This window comes from Nesoenas mayeri (genome assembly GCF_963082525.1).
Source record: "Nesoenas mayeri genome assembly, chromosome: 9".
NCBI classification, from domain to species: Eukaryota; Metazoa; Chordata; class Aves; order Columbiformes; family Columbidae; genus Nesoenas; species Nesoenas mayeri.
This window is the reverse complement of record NC_137557.1, coordinates 16,935,597-16,951,471: the sequence shown is the minus strand read 5'-3', so window position 1 is coordinate 16,951,471 and position 15,875 is coordinate 16,935,597.

Genomic DNA, 15,875 nt, shown 5'->3' with positions numbered 1-15,875 from the left:
ACAACTCATTTCCAAGACCTGAGCAGGTGGTGATTAAGGACTGAAGGAGTGGGGGCAAAAAAAAACCCCAAGCAACCTGCCTCAAGCTTCCCTAGAAGCGACCTGGGAACAAGTGCCTTCATCTGTGAGGATGCACAAGGTCTGGAAGCCGCCATAAGGGTTGCGCAGGGGCATTCAGGCGAAGACGTCTCCAAGGTTGAGTGGAGTTGCATAAAACCTTCACCGCTCACAGGTCAAACCTCAATCTGCTTCTTGGTTGCTGAGATTTGGCCCTTCTGCACCACCCAGAGACAGGCTGCAAATCATTTACCTGGACTCTCAGAGGTGACCCCATCAAGAAAGTTTCCACCTACTCCAATATTTTGTTAGTGTACTACTACAGAGGCTTGATTTCACCCTTCTGGGGCTTTTTAATGGTGGGACAGATCAGGATTTAGAGAGACATCCAGGATTAGGGTGCAGAACCCAAATGGAAGAGAGAAACAACGGTTGTTTTCTAAGAGCAGAACCGCAGCTGTGCAGAAGCACAGGCCTGGGAGGAGAAAAAAAGATAAATGAATTCATTCTGAAGGACACCAGGCCCAGAAAACCCCTCTGGAAATGCTGTACTGAACTGCAGACACCAGCTAAATAATACCTTGATGATATCAGCTGCTTGACTATAGTCTGGTATTCAGTAAAATCACATGCAGCACTCAGGAATATTCTTGTGCATAAAAATAACAACTGCGTGAAGCACCTTCACACAACCTCTTCCTTGTGCATTATTAATATCAATCCCCCTCCAAATTTGCATGCTGCATGGTCTACACACATGTATCCACAAATTACCTGCAAATGTCTCTAAGAAAATGGAAGAATCACCATTTGCAAGCAGTTATGCTGCAAATCTGAGCTACGCACATAGAGTAGCACCTGATTCTAGAATAACACTGAGGATTCTTAACACTAATAGAAGCGTTCATGGATTTTTTTAGGGCACTATTTAAATAAGAGTTAAATTGCATTTAATAAATCACATTTCTCAGTCAAGAGAACACGTTCAGCTTCACATCAGCATCTCGGGACTTACGCACACGCTGAGCAAGGAAGGCAGATCAACCAGTTCTCACATGGGAGAGGTGGAGAGCACTACCTTGATCCTGTTACAGCTGAAACACAATGGGGGAGATGAACTATTAGATGTCGTTAGCCAGAAGGAGCTGAAAACACTGGTTAAAACACACCCACATCCTAACCAGCCCTTTGTGAAGCAGCGGTTTGGTTAAGCACGACTCAGGTGCTGGATCTGTCTGAAAACCTGAGAGCATTTCCCCAAGCCTAGTGCCACATGGGGTTTTTCTAACACTTTAATCTTTTCAGATGTTCGCCAAGAAGTCTGCAGCAGAGCTCATTTTCCTGATTTTTCTAGATGTGCTCCAGCTACAATTCCCACTTGCAACAACTTTCCCAAGTAGCCTTGTAGATTCTCAGAACTTGTGCTGAAAAGAGCCAATTCTTTGTCCTATTTGCTTTTACCCTCTTTGACACCTTTGTCTCACTGTTTTCTTCCAGAGCTGCCCTTGCACACGGGTTTTGGATGCCAAGCTCCAAGCACGACATCCACAGAGACCTGCAAAAGTCCCTTCCAACCTGAATTATTTTATGACTGGTATAAAATCTCTCTATCATGCTGCAACATCCAATGACAAAAAAATAAAGGCAGCCCCATCACAAAGTCAGGTGCTCCCCTGCCTCTTTTAGATGATGATCAAACTCACTTTTCTAGTAATATTTCAAGGCACAGGAGAAGCAACCAGCTCTAAGAAGAATGTGTTTGGTGAGGATTCCCTATCGCCCAGCTGGCTGGGAGCCTGTACAGCAGCTAAGCCCTACCCAGGGGTTTAAGCAGAGCCTTTGTGCTGTGTGTAGCTCAGATAGAACCTCCAAAAAGACGCCTTCAGAGAGAAAAAAGCTCTGCAAGCTTCATGCTTCAATGTACACGCAGCCCTGTCTGGGAGATCTCGCAGCGCTACTGCAGCCTCACCATCCGCTGCTTTACTTTCACCCTCTGGAATATGTCAATAAATTTACATTAGCTTTCAGCGGCCACTGAAGAGTTAATCAAGATCACCAGAACACAGCACACGAGCAAAGCAAACAGCCCAACTCTGAAAAGATCCCAGGCTGCTGTTGCATTTTCTCCCCATTTCCGTGTCCTCCATCTTCTTCCGCCTCCAAAACATTCATTTTGCTCCTCTCTTTGATAGAACCAGCTCGAGCAGAGAAAGGGATAAAATAAACCCAAATAAAAAGAAATATAAAGAAAATAAAAATAAATCCATAACAAACCCTTTTCAAATACTCACCCTTCAAAAGGATAAAATGATTTCAATTTTGGTCTGTCTCCTTCACTTCCCTCCCCCCTCCCTCCCAGGTGTATATACATATCTGTATATTTAAAGAGGGGGTTTTTTTTAGCATTATTATTTAGCTAATATGAATTACAGGCCTCAAGCTGCCTCCCCTCTAAACCCAAAATGAAGCAGCTCTCTTTTTTCTCTTTCTCTCCCCTCTTCTTTCCCCCTCACCAACACGATTTACATTCTCAATGTAATGTATTAAAAAGTTGACAGGGCCGAAAGGATTCACATGATGTCGGCTAAGAAACCCAATTTCCATGATGAATTGCCCGGAGCCCCTGAATCACAAACCATTTTTTCCGCTGCTCAGAAGTTGATTTTTTTTTTAAATCTTCTTAAAGCTTCTCTCCTAATCTTCGGCTAGAAGAGATGGGTGAAAGGATTTTTTTTTCTAAACTAAGGAAAGTATTAGCATCTTGGTTGTTGTGCATCAAATTTGAAAATGCAAGGTTAGTAATATTTCAAATCGGCTACGGTCCAAGCCACTTGATAAGTACGCTCGCTGTCTCTCGCCGTCTCTCCCCCCCATCTTTAAGTTTCTGTTGGCAGGAGCAGCACGACTGCGGCCATCGTGTGTGCTGAGAAAGGAGTTTCACCCCCCACACTTTACCTATTCCTCCCCTTTTCCTTTCCACACCATTTCCAGCAGAGACCCAGCCATTCCTTACACGATTTGAGACAGGAATGAAGCAACAGCCAAATCCAAAGCCCAACACCTACTGCTCCGTTTCCCTTTCAGAAATGACCGTCAAGCTCTTCCCTTGGCAATGGGATAGAAGCCCTGTGCTGGAATATTGCGCCCTGCAGGCACGTATATTTGTTTTTAAATGAACTCCTTCCCTCCAGAGTTCCTAGAAAAAACCTACTGAGAGGAAATGAGTCATTTTGCCAACTCTAATGAGCCACTCGACAGCAAGGGCTTTAATGAGGTTTCCTTCCCTACTCCCCTCCTTCCCCAGGGTGTAAAAAAAGCGATGGAGGGGCTGCCCCTGGGGATGAAAAACAGTTTTCTACTCCTGCTTCCAAACCATAGCAGTGCTGGTTCCACCAGCCCCTACCACTCACCCACCAAGGAGGAAATGGAGTGGATGGAAACATGCAGGAAACAGCTGCCCAAGTGCTTGAGGCTTTTGGGAAATGGCTCAACACTGCAAGTGCCAGATGCAAAGCCCAGGAAGATGAAGCAGCACAAACATTAAGGACTCCAGCATGCAAAAAGTGGGGTCAGAGCCAGGGTTAGCAAAGGCAGGCACTTCCAGGGAATGCAATGCACTTTTTCCCTCTTAATGTGCCAAGACAAAAGGTATTTGCAGCTCTGGGACACTCAAAATACCACTGAGACCAAGCGGGGACCATCCTCTCATGCCATCCCTGCTTAGCATTAGGGTCACACAGGAATTGATCCAGAAAACCCAGGACACTCCAGATGATCACCCAGCAGCTTAAATGCACACTGTGCAAATGCGTTTTGAATCTGTTTCTTTCCTAGAGTCATCTGAGGCCCCTCGTATTGGAAGAGACCCCAGATTCCAAAACCTCTGGGAACACAAAGTTGTTGGGAAGCTGCTCTCGCAGTGCTACATCTCAGCTCACCGCATCGCTCCACACTCGCTGCCTCCTGTGTTCTGCATCTCTTTTAGCTACTACCTACATGCCTAAAGGCAAGGAGTCAATTGTAGCCAGCATTTTGCATATAAATTCATCCCACTGAGGGGAAAAAAGAAAATAAAACACCTCTGCCAGAAAAGCAGCTGCCTCAAATGCCAGGTTTTTCTTACTGGGAGCGGTTCTGTGATGCCAAAGAGATGCTGGAAGGAGCGAGTCTCTCATGATGCTGGCAGAGCTACTGCATGAGCCTCCACTACCTCTCTGTCATGATCAGTCTTTCTCAGCACAGATTCCAGCAGCTTATTTGCTTTTTATTCATAAAAAGCTCTCCCTGCTCACCTCCAAGTCAGGCTCAGCTTCAGAACAAAGCCAGAAGTTCAGGGGGTCACCATCAGTACACAGAAATGTGGCCATCACCTATTCGCTACAGGTGCTGGAACCAAGTTTGCATGTAATAGAGACTGCAGTGGATTAAATACTCCTGGGATCCACCTGCAGTTAAGTGGGAGGAACTGGAATCAAGGACCTTGGTGATGACCATCCATTGAGTGGGACCTAAAGTGGAATATCCAACCAACCCCAGCTGCTCTCCCCCTTGCCCTGGGGATTTACACTCCAAGGCACCCCTCTCTCTTCCAATACCATCCCTCTTCATTACCAAAAGCCATCTTTTCTCCCCAGTTCAGCCTCTACATTGCAGCATCACAACATCCATTCTCACCGTTTAGTACCCAAACACCTGCAGTTTTTTTGAGGTTGATTCCTAAAGCACGTTGACAAAACTCTGGACAGAGGCATCCTAGTACATCAAGAGAATCACAGAATGTTAGGGATCAGAAGGGACCTCAAAAGATCATCAGCTTTTCTTGTTAGAGCCACGTTTGTTAGTCCTGTCTCACACAGAGCTGTGACCAACAGTTGACTCAACCTCTTTCCCCAACATTAACATTGAGGGAGGTGATCTTGAGATTAGGGCCCAAAGATAAGCCTGATGCTACTTTCTTCCAGGTACAGCAGCTGATTTGAATGCACAGATGCCCAGGTGTTAAGTCAAACTCAGGAGTGTCTTGAGCAATTTTAGCTCTCACAGGTTTAGGAAAAACAAAGGACATGAGCAAGTGTGCTTTGGAACCAACAAAGCTGAGCTCCATTCCTGCAATCGCATCACCAGACTTTACTTTCCTGAACTGAGCACCAGGAACATGTATCCAAAGCAGCAGCAGGAGGGGACTGACCCAGTAAGAACTGCCAGGAGCTAATCCAGTCTGCTCAGGCTGCTCAAGGCCCCCTCCTGCGTCCTGAGCTCTCAATCCCCACACAGTTCTGCTTCACAGAGGGGCTGGGAGAGCCCCCAAATCCCACCGTGCCCCCTCCTGCTCAGTGCTACTGAACATCCACCCAGCAATGACATTCCCAGCACATCAGGGGCACACAAGGTGATGAGGAGCTGGGTACAAACCAGAGCAGGATGCTGCAGAGAGGCTGAGATCGAGAGGACTCGGGTGACAAACATCCCCTGCAATTGCTGAAAGCTTGGCAGACTTCACATTATTTGGGTGCAAGATGTGGGACCTGTGTAATTTAAGGCGCTTTTCCATGTATTCCAAGGCCTTGGATCAAATTAGAACAGGCAAAAAAGCCCAGAGGACTAATTCAAAGGAAATCTGGAGAATTAGAGAAGTGTTTTCCTTGCATGCACCGATACCTTTCAGTGATATTGTTTCTCTCAGCCCACAGGGAAAACATTATCCCAACAGTCAAAGAGATAAATGCAAGTTACTAGCACCCTTGCAAGCTATGAAATCTTTCCAGGACTTTGTGTCCTCTATTAACAATTACTATGTGATTTTAATGATTTACCTGCCCTGCACTCATCACATCCATGCAAACTCTTGAAAACCAGCACATCATTCCCTTCTTACTTCTCCAGACAACAGCAGAAAACTCAAGATGACCTGGGCAACACCACTGGCATCACCTTTTTCTGATTACAGTGGAGTCACAACTCTGAGCACACCTTTGGTCACTGACAAATTGTTGGGAAAACACCTTAGAATGCATTTTGGTCTCTCACATACAGAGCAGGCTTGAGGTGGGAGGCAGAAACAAGCCAAATACAATTTACATTCAAGACTCACCCAGAAGAGAAGCCAAAGGCAAGACTGGAGACAAGCACATCTACAGCAGAACTCAGGCCAGGAGTAAAGGCCCAGGTCTGGGCTTAAATGCGGCTCCTGAGTCTTACGAGTAAGGGGTATGTGGGTGAGAGTCCCAGCTGAGCTGGCTCAAGGTAATTAAAGTCTATTAGTGCACTCAGGGTCCTGGCATGTCTGCAACACCAGGGCTGTGACCCTTTTTTAAATGGTTTCTAAAGCTAAGAAAACACACAGAACACTGAAAACTCCAGCTTTCTTATAAAAATACACCTGGGCACTGATAAATTAGAACCCTGCTTCTTCAAAGTGTGGTACAGAGACCCCTCTCTCACCCTTAGATCCCTTCCTAGCCTGTTGCCTTCCTTCCTATGAAGGAAAGATGAGAAGGATGCTCCGCTGTCCTGCTCAGCCCCATGTTTGCTGGGCAGAGCTGCGGGTGGGTGCTCGGGGACCGTAGGCAGCTGCCAGTGGGTGCTGGGGGACCGCAGGCAGCTGCCAGTGACTGCAAAGCCAGCAGCAGCCTCCAGTGGCCAGCTGGCAAACAACATCCGCATCCAGCATTCCACAGCAAACACAAGCACAGCCTCATGTCCAATGTCCCACGGCGAACGCCAGCATGGCTTTGTGTCTGGCATCCCGCGGCAAATGCCAGTCTGGCTTCATGTTTGATGGCCCACAGTGAATTCCAGTTTGGCCTCAGGGCCAACATCCATGTGGTCTCACATTCAACGTCCCACGGTGAACACCAGTCTGGTTTCATGTTTGATGTCCCACAGTGAACTCCAGTGTGGCCTCACGTCTGGCATCCCACAGTGAAACCTGGTGCAGCCTCACATCCAACATCCCATGGTGAACACCGGTGTGGTCTCATGTTCGATGTCCCACAGTGAGCACCAGTGTGGCCTCACGTCCAATGTCCCACAGTGAACACTGGTCTGGTTCCATGTTTGATGTCCCACAGTAAACATCAGTTTGGCCTCACATCCAACATCCCACAGTGAACACCAGTGTGGCCTCACGTCCAACGTCCCACAGCAAACACTGGTGTGGCTTCATATTTGACGTCCCACAGCAAATACCAACATGGCCTCACAGCCGAAGTCCCGTAGCAAACGTAAGCATGGCTTTGCATTCAGTGTCCTCACACAGCGTGTCACCATTGTCCCCTCCAGCAGATCTGAGCCCACAGGGATTCACAGTTGGCCCAAAGCCAAAAGGACATAAACAATAACCTTTTTACCAAAAAAAAAGCAGCTTTTCAACAGCACCATCACACTTGCCTTTGCGTGGGCCGGAACAAACCTGTTCAGAAATGGTGCAGACGCATGGGACAGGCCTTTGCCCCAGCTGCATGGACATGTGAGATATGACAATGACATCCCTGCAGCAAGGTGACATGAAAGGGTACAACTCCTCCACTGCCCTTCACCCTGGTGCAGTTACACACCACCCATGGCCAAGTGTGGTTGTGATATGGGTCCCAGGGTCTCCTTGGCGGCTCTACTCCATTCTCCTCCAGAAGGATGGGCTTCATCCTCAGTGTCACCATGCCACCAAAGCCCTAAGTGACCCTAATGACAGAGCTTTGCCTGCCCCAGGTGCCCAGGCCCTCACATTCCTCAGCATCTCACCCCCTGCATCATTTGGTTGTCTTCCCTGAGCACACAGAACATGTTGCAGAGGAGGAGCCCACCCAGGTGCCTGAAGAAGCTGCAAAACAGGAGTGGATGAGCTTGTTTTCTTGTTGTCTTGCTTTTTCTTAGTCCTTTGAAATAATCACAAACACAGCAATTATTGCAAAGATAAAATAGCAAGGATTATGAAATCCTCACAGGCAGAGCTCTCCATCAATTAACTAAATCAATCCTTGCTTTAAAATATAATCCACAACAAGAAACCACAGCAAGAGACAATTAAAAAAGAGGCACAACAAATAAATATTTTTGTGGAAGAAAAGGGTGGGAAGGAAAGAGGAGAGATTTTTATCAGAAAGCAGAATAATTTGGGGTAGTTACATGGAACGTACAAGCACTAAAAATATCTCAGCCAGGAACATGCTAAGACATACCGCTGAGGTTTTAAAATGTAGCTGAGGGACTCGGGCTGTTACGAGTTTGGAGGCACACACACAAAGATTTTTAGAAGTAGTACATAAAATTAGGTTCCTTAGTCCACATTTAGGGACATATAATTAGAAAAGCTCTCTGAGACCACGAAGGCCATTCCCCCACAGCATTGCCAACACTGGTTTTTAATCCTCTTTATCACTCACCCATCTCAGCATGAAACCAGCTCTGTGGCTCAGTCAGGGCATGCTGTGTTTGGTGCATTGTTAGAGGGGCTCCTTCACAGCCCCCTCGCTCTGCCAGCAGGAACTGACCATCAGCTTTCTCCCTCTTCTGATTAATCGCTGTTTAATTAGAGTTTTGCCTAGTGACTCTAGCCAGAGATCAAACTGCAACATCAGGGGGACATGACAATGCTAAGTCAATAAGCAGACACATGTCCTACTGCAGCACCCCAAAACACACGATGCACAGGGAAGTGGTGGAGGGCAGACTCTGGATAGATGTGAGGAAGGAATTGTTGTCCCTGGGGGTGATGAGAACCTGGCCCAGGTTGGCCAGAGAGGTGGTGGATGAACCATCCCTGGAGACATCCCGGGCCAGGCTGGACAGGGCTCTGAGCAACCTGAGCTGGTGCAGATGTCCCTGCTCATGGCAGAGGGGGCACTGGGGGAGCTGGGAACGTCCCTTCACCCCAAATCATCTCACTAATCGATGATTCTGTGCCCACATACAGCACAAAAAACCTCCATCCTGAAGAGCCAGGAGAGCCCCAGGCTCACCAGAGCTGCATCTCAAACCTCCTTCTCTAGGCTGCTTTGTCTTCCTTTGAAAACTCAGAGCTCTTCTGCTGCAGCAGAGAAAAACCATAAGGGACAATCAAAAAGGTTAATAAAAAGTTGAAAACGTTCTTAAACGACAGCTCGGGCTTGAAATGTGAGTCGTCTGTTTGTTTCTCTTTGTAGCTCGCCTTGAATATCCCTGCTAATTTTTTGAATATTGCTGTAGCATACAGAAGAATTGCTGATGACACATTTTCCTAACACACACATTACACAAAAGGAGATTATATTTTAGCCTCTTTTAGAGACTATAAAATCAGATTCATCCTAATGAAACAGCAAATAAAAAGGGTTTTCCCTTTTCTTTCTCAATCTCTTGGCATTTTTTCCTCCTGTGGTTTTATTCTCCCTCCCCCCCCCGCTCCCCTTTCTTACGTTATCTATGTTTCCTGCTCATTTCAACTTGATGACATGTTGCTGGGACAACTAAGTCTCGTAACCTTCTTAACTTTGCCATTGTTACTGCCTGGAGTGTATTTAGGAGGAGTGTTTTAATTTCTTTTCGAATGCACAACGCCTGCCCCATAGAAAGATATTAGAAATTGAAGCAGGGAGGGGGGGGAAGGCTTATTCTTCTATAAATGTATGCTATTCAAATCATCTCTTTTTTTATTTCCTTTAAACCCATCATTTGTATGCTGTAGGTCGCTACTTTAAAATCCGGCTCGCTGTTGCTGAAAGGATCACCCGTATAATGATGTCATCCATATTCAGCTGAAATCTCGGCTCCACCGGAGCCCAGCGCTTCTCTCCCCTCCCTCTGGAAGCCCAACTACAGGTTTCCCCCCCAAAATTTGCCCATGGGAATGAGCCACCTTAGCCCGAAATCACCAAAACAGAGGGTCTGGATGGGGTGTGCATCATGCTTGCGGAAAGACACCACGACACACCACTTATACACGTTTATATACAGTGCCAGATGCCCCGTGTCCGCTCCCGTTGGAGCATATTAAAAACTTAATTGTACACGTGTTGTTCAGGCGATGTCCCCGTGTCTTCGCTGTCAGCTCCATGTCTCCCTGCCACACTCCCTGTACCTGGATCAATGCTCTTTTAGCAACTAATTGATCTTTTATTAACATATAATAACTTACTTATTAAATCTAAATTAAAGACTTAATTGAGACACTTAATCTAGAGTGGCTCAGTATATCACCCTCATAAGCATAATGTATAATTTAATTAATTGACACAGCTGATAATAGCATGTCATCTGTCACCATTTCTCCTGACCCAGGAGCTGGTTGCAGCCTCAGGATTTCACCAGGGATGCAAACCCAGGAGCGGTACCATGGGGTTCGGGCAAAGACGTCCCCAAGCTGATCCCCATCCCTGCCAAAACACACACAAATTAACCACCTGCTGTCCAGGATCACAAATCAATATTAACATTTTATCTGCTTTGAAGAGGAAAGCTGAACTTGCACCAGATGGTGATGGAGCAGTTCAGCCCAGGGATGCTGGAGGAGGTGACATGGACACATTCCTGGGGACAACCACGCAGGGCTTTATTTCCCCTTCTGCTCCTGCTAAAATCTGAGCCCATACACCATTTTTTCCACAGCCATGTACTTATATTCCACCCCCCACCACCACCACTATCTCCCAGCAATAAGGACTTTCATTCGAAAAACTGAAAGATTTCATTTAAAAAATACAAAATGGCAAAGGGAGGGTTTTTTTAAATAAAAAAATAAAGGCAAAGAGATGATGGTTGGAACAAAATGTTCTAGAAGAAAGCCGTTCCCTTGGGGTTTCTTTTCTTTAAGCTTTGCATATTACAATTTGAAATTTTTGTAAAGAGATCCCCATTTTATATTCACACTGGTAGCCTGAATTTAAATATCTCTCTCACCTGAGATTAATACAGGCTTCACCCTGAATTACTTCCCAGCTCTGAAGTACAGCTCTGGAGAGCTCAACTCTCCACAAATTCACTTCTCTTTTAGAGGCATAAAAGCTTATGAAATATATGAAATATTAAAATAGCGTGTGTGCTGGGGCAGAGAGAGGAGGAGGGAAGGCTGGGTCAGTGCGGGGGGGCTCCTTTGATATGAAAACACACTTTTCCTCAAATGAAACCATGATCTGTCAGCACAGGACAACAGACCCATTAAACTTTAAAGGTGAAGATTTAAGCCCAAAAGGTGACGCTCTTTATTTTAATTGTTCAGCCCTGCAAAGGAGTAGAACACAATCCACGCCGTGCGCAACAGAAAAAGATCAAGTTTCTCCCAAGCAAAACAACCTATTCCCTGCAAATGGGGTTATAAACAAAGTTGTGAACACCAGCTCCTTATCATGCCAAGTCAATATTCACCAAATCCACCTGACGGTGGGGGGTGAAAGTACTTTGTTTTACATGCTGAGGGCCCATTAGCTAATTGCCATAGAAATCCAGTGGTTTATATAATGATTTAACCCTGGCGGAGCTGTTGTGGTTGCAGAGGGCAAACGGGGACATCCCGGTGCCACAGGGACCAGGGCCACCTCTCCTCCTGCATCCCCTTTTTTGCCATCAGCTTTTCCACAGGAGGTGAAAACCAACCCCTGCTCACATCACGCTTGCTTTCATCATCTACAAAAAGACAATTTCCACTTTTACACATGCAATTTAAATCGTTTGCTTCGGCAGGTGATGCTCCAAGACCTGCTGGCCCCTGGTAGCCCCTCACAGCACCCCCAGCTGCTCCCACACCAGTGACTCCTGTCCCAATTTTCTCCCCTTTTCTCTTTTTTTTCCCCCCTTCCTGGTGTTTTTCTGTGTCCTTTCCTCCCAGTGCACCAGGGAAATAGTGGAGTCACCATCCCTGAAGGGGCTGAACAGATGTAGAGACTAGGTTCTCAGGGACATAGATCAGTGCCAGCACTGGATTACAGTTGGACTTGATGACCTTAAAGGTATTTTCTAACCAAAACGATCCTACAATGTAATTAATGAGGAGCCAAGCAGGGCTGCAAACCCCTGTTTGCTCACGAGCAGAAGCTGCTGAGATGGAGGTCGCTGGAGTCTAATGGGAACGGCAGAGACATCCCAAAAAAGGCAAAAATAAATAACTTTACACCACAGCTCAGCTTGCCACATGCCACAGAGACACTCCAAAAGGCAATTCAGTCAGGCAATGAGCTCCAAACAGGCTTTATTCTGGTCACAACAGTTTAGCCAAGAAGCCAACTAAACCCAGGGTTTAATCCAAATTATTTAGTACTCCAACACACAAAACACAGGTTCAGACACCAGTTGAGAAAACTACTGTAGTACCACCTCATAAGAATAACTACAATCCACAAAGTGCACACATTCACTCACAAAAAAGCGGAACTAGAGGCCGCTTATACTCAAGGGTACCAGAAGGAATAAACGATTGTGTGGGGCGGGGGGAACAAGGGCTCACTAAAAGATACTTCCAGGAAAAAAAGAAAATAATAAAAAAACTCGCCAAAGAAGACGTGAGGGCTCTCAGTCCTTGGAAGTCTCCTTAGATGGTCTGTGATCTCCAGCAGGGCTCTGCTCACCCCCTGCAGCTCCCCGAGCACCCCTCCGAAGGAATCAACCCCCACGTGGCCGCCATTTTATATGCCGTGGGACCCGCTGCGGCCATTACGGGCCGCTCCAGAAGCTTCTCTGCGCCTGGGTCTCTGATTGGCTGAGCGCCCTGTCTGTTAACCGGGGGTCCCGCCCTTCCTGTTTTCCCGTCGGCTGGGGGAGCAGTCGCCGTCTCCTGAACGGAACGGGGAGGCGCTGAAAGGCTGTTGGGTGCATCAACTGCACTCCTCATAGACTCGTCACGATAGTTTGGGGTGAAGGGACCTTCCCAGGTCCCCCAGTGCCCCCCCTGCCATGAGCAGGGACATCGGCACCAGCTCAGGTTGCTCAGAGCCCCGTCCAGCCTGGCCTGGGATGTCTCCAGGGATGGTTCATCCACCACCTCTCTGGCCAACCTGGGCCAGGCTCTCACCACCCTCAGGGACAACAATTCCTTCCTCATGTCCAGCCTGAATCTCCCTTCATTAATTTAAAACCATCACCCCTTGTCCTGTCACAATATGCCCTTCTAAAAATTGTCCTGATCTTATGTGTCCGTTTTAAGGGGAACACCTCCAGTTTGGGACATAAACAGGGTCCTGCTCATGGATGGCCCCAGGGCAAGTGCCACCCCTGCTTGGACAGGCACATTTGGGGATATTTTTGTGATATTTGGTCATGGCGCTGTCTCGGCAGTGGCGTTTTCCACACGGTGTACACGTTTTTGGGGGGAAGGTCCTCGCTGCTGCGACAGAAACGTCTCCGCAGCCGCTCCGTTCTGCCGGCTGCAATAAATTTCTTCGCTAGCGCCGCTCGTCTGAATTGAATGTAGTTTATTTCATTTTAAGAAGCCTTTTTATTTTTTTTTTTCATTTCAGGAAAATGAATGTTAGAGCCAGATAAGAAACTATAGTCTGCTTTCAAGAAGGTTACAAGAAAACTGCATCTTGCATTACTAATCCTTTATCTTTCATGTTAACAAAAAGATTACTGACATATTTTTGAATGAAAGAAAATAAAATAGCAAATGCATCTAAAGAACTGTGTAACTTTCATGCAACACACAAATCGGTTGTTCGACGTGGGAAAAAAAAAAGGGGGGCGGAAATGAAGGGAAAATTCATAATATATTTGCCTTTGTAAAGTGAGCAAACCAACTTTCTATAATAGGAGAAAGTAGCGGAGGACGAGATGCTCCTTTCATAAACAGAGGATGATGTTCTTTGTACGGGAGGCTGGATTCGGAGGGCAGAGGAGGAAATCTGGATTTCCAAGGCGGTTCCACCAGCCTTGGCTCCAAAAGATGTGTCCGTCTGCCTCAAATCAGACGCAGGGTGAACGTGTCCCACCACCTGGGCCATCCTGGGGACAAACAGTTGTCACAGGGGACCGGGATGGTGTGTTCCCTCCCGTGGAGCATCACTTGGTCCCCCCCGTGCCAAATCCACTGGGGGCTGAGCTTTTTTGGTGCTTCTCTCCCCAAACCTCCCTGCAAATCCCTGATCCTCAGCCCTGCTTCTCCCGCAGAAAACATCCCCCCGCCTTGGCACACAGCGCTTCATTAGGAAACCCATAATTGAATTCTCTGACCATTCAGTTCTAAAACCCCTTTGATCGAGAATTAGTTAATTACATTGGGCCCAGTATATTCCTTGTTACAAATTTCGCCCATGTCCCCCAGATATGCCATGGCAGGCGCCGCTCGCATTGTGTCCTTTGAAACGGCGTTTTAGGAGCCTTTGAAGCTCTCCCCCCTTAATGATGCATTGTTCGTTAATAAGTCGCCTGTAACATTCCCCCATTAGGAAATCGCTGTCTGCCGACTCGCTGAGTAATAATAATCCCAATGTAATTGATAATGTGGGAGAATAAACGGGGATAGGCGCTACCTGGAGAATAGGGCGGAGGGAAGAGCGCGGTCGCTGCCTTCGTCCCCGCCGACGTCCTTCGGCACGCTTGCCCTGCCAAAAATCCCTTTGACTTTGAGAATCAAAACTCCAGAGGGCTGATAAGAGACGGTGGGTGGAAGAGGCTCTGCCTCCGGTCAGGGTTTCTGGGGAAGGTGAGAGGAGATAAGGAGCATCTGGAAGCGCGAGAGTAGAGGAGGCAGATGGGGAGATAACGCTGAGATGGGGAGATTGCAACTCAGCAAGGACGGGTTTAATGCGGAGCAAAGGTGGTGCAGTCCCTTCGTCCCCCTCCTTTGGGGCTGTGCCCTCTCCAAGCGGCAGCATCCCAACAAAAAGCCCGCCCCAAAAAATCATAGAATGGCATGGGTCGCTGCCCAAATAACCCCCCGTGGGGTGTCCGGCCCCACCCCGAGCACCCGTCATCCAGGCAGGGTGCTGCTCACAGCTCACTGACACAGGGATTTTGCCCTTCCTTTTGAAATAATTGCTTTTTTCCCTCCCCAAAATAGATCAGGTCTCGGCTCTGCATCCAGGAAAGACATCCCTATGGGGTCTGTGCAGATGTCTTGTCCTGGCTGGGTGGGCCTCTTGTTCCTGCCCTGGAAAGCTCTCCTTGCTGAAACATCCCAAGCAGTTTGGGACAAAATAAAAGCTGAAAAAACTCAGGTATGAAACCTGCTCTGCCTGTGGTAGAATTTGCTCTCCAAGAGCATCCAGAGACCCAGAGACTGAGCTCGTGTCGGTCACACAAATTGACCACATGAAATAGAACCACCACTGGGAAATCTCAGAGCTTTTCCTTCCATCGCCCTGCACCAGAGCTGCTCAGCCATGACCCTCAGTTTTCACTTTAAAACAGACCTAAAATCAAGCAAGTTTAACCAAAAGGGTTAACTATCTCCCCTTTCTTCTCCAGCCAAACCCAAACCTGGTAGTTTTGAACTCCTGCAAGCATCGCTTTGCTTTAACTCCTGTCAAAATATCTTTTAGTTGCTCTGCTGTGCTTTGACCACCTTCTGAGACCCCAAAAACACCCATCCCACTGCACATGGCTCCTGCTGTGCATCTTCCCCTCTTGGGCCTTGAAAACTGCTCCTCTTGCAAGGTCTCATCTCTTCCATTTGCTTCTATTGCCCTCTACTGGGGACTGGCACAGAGAACGATGATCTCTGGGTGCTGCTTTGCTTTCTTTCTCCCTCTCCCTCCGCAGTTTTTGGGGAGCCGCAGGTTGGGGTGCCAGCACAGCAGCAATCCCCCATCATCACCCAGATGTCTCAGAGAGTCACCTCTTGCCCATGACATCTGTTTGTGGCCACCACATCTGGCCAAGAGGACATGCACAGTGGTGAGCAGACACCGGAGGGG